This window comes from Nematolebias whitei, chromosome 5 (genome assembly GCF_014905685.2).
Source record: "Nematolebias whitei isolate Nwh7 chromosome 5, NemWhi1, whole genome shotgun sequence".
NCBI classification, from domain to species: Eukaryota; Metazoa; Chordata; class Actinopteri; order Cyprinodontiformes; family Rivulidae; genus Nematolebias; species Nematolebias whitei.
Genome location: NC_056502.1, coordinates 26,482,660 through 26,488,841, shown reverse-complemented (window position 1 = coordinate 26,488,841; position 6,182 = coordinate 26,482,660).

Below are 6,182 nucleotides of genomic sequence, written 5' to 3'. Positions count from 1 at the left end.
CCACAAAAACTATATCTAACCATAGAAACTACTTTTGACCATAGAAACCATGTCTGGACCATAGAAACTACATCTGACTATAGAACCCATGTCTGGACCATAAAAACCATGTCTGGGCTATAGAAACCACATCTGGATTATAGAAACTACACCTGAACAAAGAAACTAAACCTGAATCACTTCTGTTTGTCTCTTTTCTGTCCTCTGTTTCCACTGCCAGTCAAGGTAGATTGCTGTCCATCCTAAACCCAGTTCTGGTTCTGCTGGAGGTTTCTTCCTGTTAAAAGGGAGTTGTTTCTTCTTACTGTCACCCGTGTGCCACTCAGGATGGATGTTGTGACAAAATTCAACATGATATGCAACTTTCTTAGGTAGTGTAGGTAACTTTTTATATTTAGCATTTTATAATGTATGGATGTTGTTGTACAGTACTTTGACACGAGCTTTGTATGAACTGGCACTTGATAAAAACTGAATTGAATTATTTTGTGATTAGGCAGGCATAGCAGATGCTTTTTTTTTTTTTAACTCAAAAAGTTTCTGAATAAGTGAATCGGAGCCAGAATGTACTTACAGAAAGCCAGAGGTTTTGCTCATTAAGCGTTCACAATGTTCAAGTGGTGGGCTTCAACATCCACAGTGCTGATTATTCAAGCACACACTAAAGCTGAAAGCTTTAATTTGATTCTGTTCAACGTTCTGAAGCAAAGACCTTTCATTCAGTGAGCAGCTGTGAAGTTAAAGTTGACCATGACCTGAAGGAATGCCTTCTTTGGATGATGGAGAGAAGTTCAAAGTTCAGTGAATGCAATCAAATAACTGTGCTTTTGGAAAATAATATAAAATATAATACACATTTTCTAAGCTTGCTTCATTCATCCCATCCTTTTGTAGTTAGTCCATCTTGCTCAGAGTACATTATTGGCTCTGTCCCGAATTAATTTCATCTTCACTCGAACATGTTTTTCTCCAACTGTACAATGAAATTTCCTAACAATAATAATAAATGGTGAAATGTTGATAGTCTGTAGCAACAAATACAAACAAAATGCGTTAGAGTTAGAAAAATTAGAAATAGTTATTTGTTTTGTTCTGTTACTTGAAGATTATCATTGAACAAATTGTTTGCAAAAGGGGGCAGATATAATAAGATTTTTTCTTCTTTCTGCTGCCTTTCATTTTAAATTTCTTGTATTTTTTTTATAGTTTATGGAATTGTTTTGTTTTGTTTTTTTAAAAAGGAATAAACTTTATACCATACCAAATGGTTGTGATTCATTTTTACATGGACTTGTTGGACTCTGTGAAAGACTTAGTTGGTGGACAAGCCTGACTTCAACATCTTTGACCTGAGCAGTGTGAAATAAATGCTTCAAGAGGAGGAAAATAGACACTAACAGCTTCATTTTGAAAGCATTTATCCATTTTTGTTCTATTGTCCAAATTTGGGTTGCAAAAGTATCAAATCCAAGTCAGAAACTCAGACTTTACTCCCCCCCAACAAAACTGTCCAGGTCCTCCAAAAAGATCCCGAGGCATCTCCAGGCTAAAAGGGATGCACAGTATGTACTCTTCAGCAAGTTCTGGATCTTCCCCAGGACTTCCTCCCCATGAGAAGTGGCTGGAAAACCTCCAGAGGACATCATCCAGGAGGCATCTTCTGCTTTGCAATGAGGAAGAAGCAGCTTTACTCCAGCTGCCCCCAGGTGACAGAGCTTCTCACATGAGCTCCAAGGATGAACCTGGTCCCCCTCGGAAGAAGCTCATTTCAGCTGTTTGTATCCAGAATCACAATCTTTCTGACAAGATCCAAATCTCCTGATCATTTGTGAGGGTTGGAACATAGACGGACCAGAAAATCAAAAGCTTCACCTTTTGGTTCAGCTTCTTCTTCCCCCAAGTGGGACCGGATCAACATCTTCATCGATGTTGAGATCAGTTTAGACCATAGAGAAAAAGGAAGCCACCCCAAGATGAGTCCAAGTGTTTAAAATGTTTCCAAAAGCTCAATTTACAGCCACACAAGCTAATTATTGTATTAATACTCATTATATTCATGTTAACGTTACGATGCATGTTGGCTTTGTCTCCAGCTTGGACAACACAGAAACAGTTCACCATAGAAACAAACCATCACCAGAGTTTTCATCATCATCTAGTTACAGTATTTATTAAAGTAATTAAAAAGTTGAGGATACTAATCAAACAAACATGAGGAAAACAACTTCATGACCTGAAGGTGACTCCTCTTTCTCTTTTCATTCTTATATGAAAAGATGCACATTAGAGCAGTTTCGAGGAAAACATTCAATTTGCACAAGTGATAATTCCAGTTCAGTCCTCATGCTTAGTTTTCTGACCGTTCAGTGATTTAGATCAGTAGTTCTGAAACTGGGATCCCTTGGACCCCCAGGGGTTTGTGAGCCTGAGCTTGGGGGCCCGCAAAATAATTTGCATTTAAGTTTTTAGCCAAGTCAAATAATTTTAAAAAGTGCATAACTACATATGGGCACAAATCAAACGCACTTAGTAAACTAATTACTCCTGCCCACCTCATCTTTGAGCCAATAAGAACTCTGATGTGATTATGACACACATCGTGAATCTTTCACGTGTCACCAAGTCTGGACTCATTTTGCTCACTGCTGAGCATTTAGTTGAGATGGAAACGTATTTATATTTGTCAGCTTCATCAAGTTTCATCACTTTCAAATGACTGTTAGGAGGAGAGTTGAAGAACTCTCGGCTGACGTGCAGTTAATTACTGGATGGACTTGGTTTATGTGAGCAATTCAGTTGGATGAATCCACAGACATGTCTAGTGCAGATCAATCACCGTATTTTCCAGCGTATAAGTCGCAGTTTGTTGCATAGATTTGTCAATCCTGTGACTTATATGCCGAAGCGACTTATATATATATATTTCCATATTTATAACGCAATTTTTGACTGACGTTTTAAAGTTCTAAGAACTTCAACAGCGAGTCCTCCAATGCACGCTTGCTTCACTCAGCTGGTGCAGGCGGAGGAACGCTGGAGCGCTAACGGCTCGATGGATGGATGGATGGATGGATGGATGGATGGATGGATGGAATGTGTTATGTATTGTCATTGTATGTTCCCATACAAAGATGAAATTGGCTCTCTGCTTTTAATCCATCCACCACCAGGTGGAACAGTGGGCAGCTATGAAAGCGCCTGGGGAGCAAATGAGGATGAGGTGTCCAGCTCAGAAACACCACGAGGTGTGCAATGACTGGGAATCGAACCCAGGACCTTCGGGTCCCGAGTCAGCTGCCCTGCCCCTACACCATCTCGGCCCCCGATGGATGGATGGCGCCGCCCAGGCGAAATTAAGCTGTTTTGACCATTAATGCATGAGGAGGCCGACGAAGGCGGTGAGTTTGTCCGTGGACACTGCCAGATAGTCCTCATAGTCCTGATAAGAGATGAAATTATGAGATGGAATTATGGAAGTCAGCAACAAAATCACAGCCTTCATGAAGAAAGCAGACCTGTGGAGAAGGAGGAAATGTGGTGGAATAAGTCATGTTCCCCGAACTGACTGAGTTTCTCCACACTAAAAACTTGTCTGTGCAGTGAGGGAGGTCATCACCTCACATCGCTGAGCAAGCACTTCAGCACATACAGTACTTCTCAGATGTAAATACTGATGTCTGGAACAGGGTGCATGATCCATTTGCACCAGCTGCAACAGTAAATGGTCTGACAGGTAAGGCAGAAGAGCAGTTCCTGGAGTTATCCTGCAGATTAATCATGCAAACTTCTGGGCTGCCCTGTCACATGAGGATCCTGAACTCACCGCTGAGGCCATGCAAGTACAGTACTGCTCCCCTTTTCTACCACTGACCTTTATGAATCATCTTAACTACAATGAAAAATAAGTTCAGGGCTCGTTTACAAGTAGAAGATGATCTCAGAGTCTGTTTGTCATCCATCACTCCAAGAATAGAACAAGTGTGTTGTGAGAGACAGGCTCATCCTTCTCACTAATTCAGTGTGATGCGACTCACCGATTTGTCTGGTAAGACTAGAACTTAGTGCATATATTTACTTTGTATGACTACTGCTGTTCTGATGTTCAGTTTTATGTAGTTTTCTGTAATAATTTGAAGAAGTGGCAATACATTTATGTTCATTATACGAATAGGTAAAATTTTAAAATGTTTTTTGATCATGTTAAATTTATCAAAACTGTAACTTTTGAAAGTTGAAATTGTTCATTAAATGTGCCTTTTTGTTGGATGTAACTGGGACCCTGTGAACACAATTTTGTTCAACCACATGTGGTACATGCGGTGGAATGACAAATAAATAAACTTGAATCCCTGAATGAGGTTTATGAGGGGGTCCCTGAACTCGAAAACTATTGAGAACCCCTGATTTAAATCACTATTACCTCCATGATTTTACATTTGAAAGAATAAAAATCATTACATTTAACCACAGCTGAAAAGTTAGATTTACTAAAAAGATATGGTTAAAAGAAGATTATTACGTGAAGATTTTGAAGTAAATAGTTTTATTAACGAAATTTTATCAAATACTACACAACCAATTCAAGATATATGTTATCAGAAGACACGGCTTTTCCCGATCCGAAACCAACTTTTCTCTGCTGAGCAGAGTTTATTCAGATGGTTTGGCAAAAGCCAATAAAGACTGCTTAAAGCGACAACAGCTCTAACTCAAAGTAACACTGCAGTTGTGTATTTATGTGTTTATTAAAAGTGCTTTCAAGAACAATGCAGCTGTGGAGCTAAGACTGTGACTTTGCTCTTCGGTCTCTGGTGATTACCAACACCCTTACCCGTTCAAAGCCAAAGATGTGTGTTAAGTCCATCAAACACAAACCCGCAAAGACCCACAGACGCACAAAGAAAAAACTGAACTGGCAACGCACCAAGACCCTCAGCAGAGCCAATCTCTTCCTTGCACGGCAGGCTGTGAAGTCCCAGTTTGCTTTGCAGTAACAATGGGGTGTGTGTGCCGATAAAAAAAAGAAGCTCAGCAATCACTAAATGCAGGCACAAGTGCCACCAAGCTGAATGCTTGGACAAGCTGGCATTAAGACGTGCACACACACACATTTCTATATGATTAGGAATGGATACGCTTGCCAACACAGTTCCCCGTGTGTTCCAGAGGCACCAGCCTGCAGACCTCAGCCTATAGGAAAGGAAAGGCAGAGCGTGACAGAAAGATGTGGAAGTGGGAGGTAAAGACACAAAGCAGAAAAGCATGTTGGACACCAAAATTGCTCAAATTAATTGGTCACACTCAGGTGGACCTGCATTTACTCTCAGGTTGTTTTACAGAAAGGTTCACACATTTTCACTGAGAGAGATGAGTGGAAATATTTTTACTCGTAATCGGAGTCCTGCTGAAATCCACCTCAGACGTGTCAGATCTGAACATCCTCTTAGAGGAGCTTCTTAACAGGCACACTATTTCCCTTCAGTTGAATACACTTATTTATTTATTTATTTATTTTTATGTGCTTTCTCATCTATCAGCAGAAATTCAGAGATGTTTAAATACATATAATACATCTATAAAATTCACAGCATGTGGCGCTGCCTTAAAACACGCAAACACGCAAAACAGTCCGTGTCTGTTAGTTTATAAACCTTTACATCCCTGTTCATGTCACATCTCTCTGTTTCACTAAAGTCAAACTATGGATATGTGCAGGTGCATGAAATAGCTGCAGCAGCTAGTTGTAGCTCCTCTGGTGTAGCCTGGAGCACTTCCAGAGGGAATATCAAAATACTCCTGAAGGATTAACAGTCAAAATGTAAAGATGTTAAACATTCTCTATGATCTTTTCATTTTGATAGGACTGGTTTAAATAATCTACTTTGGTTTGTTCTCAGAATAGATTTCAGCTCAAGTTAATGAACTGAACTCTTTTTGTCTAAACTGAGGTCTCCTAAAGAGCTATTTACCACCACAAAGAGTAGAACTATCTCTTTAAGGCCAGGAGCAAATGATAACGCCATAAACGAGAGGAAAGAACGACGACAAGGAGAATTTTTCTGTTCCTGATTCTCTGCTTATACAAACCAGTAGGGTCACAGAGGCAGCTGCTAACTAGAACAAAAGGACGGTTCCACCTCGGCACCCTCCCACCCCACACACCCCCCCCCCCAACACCACCC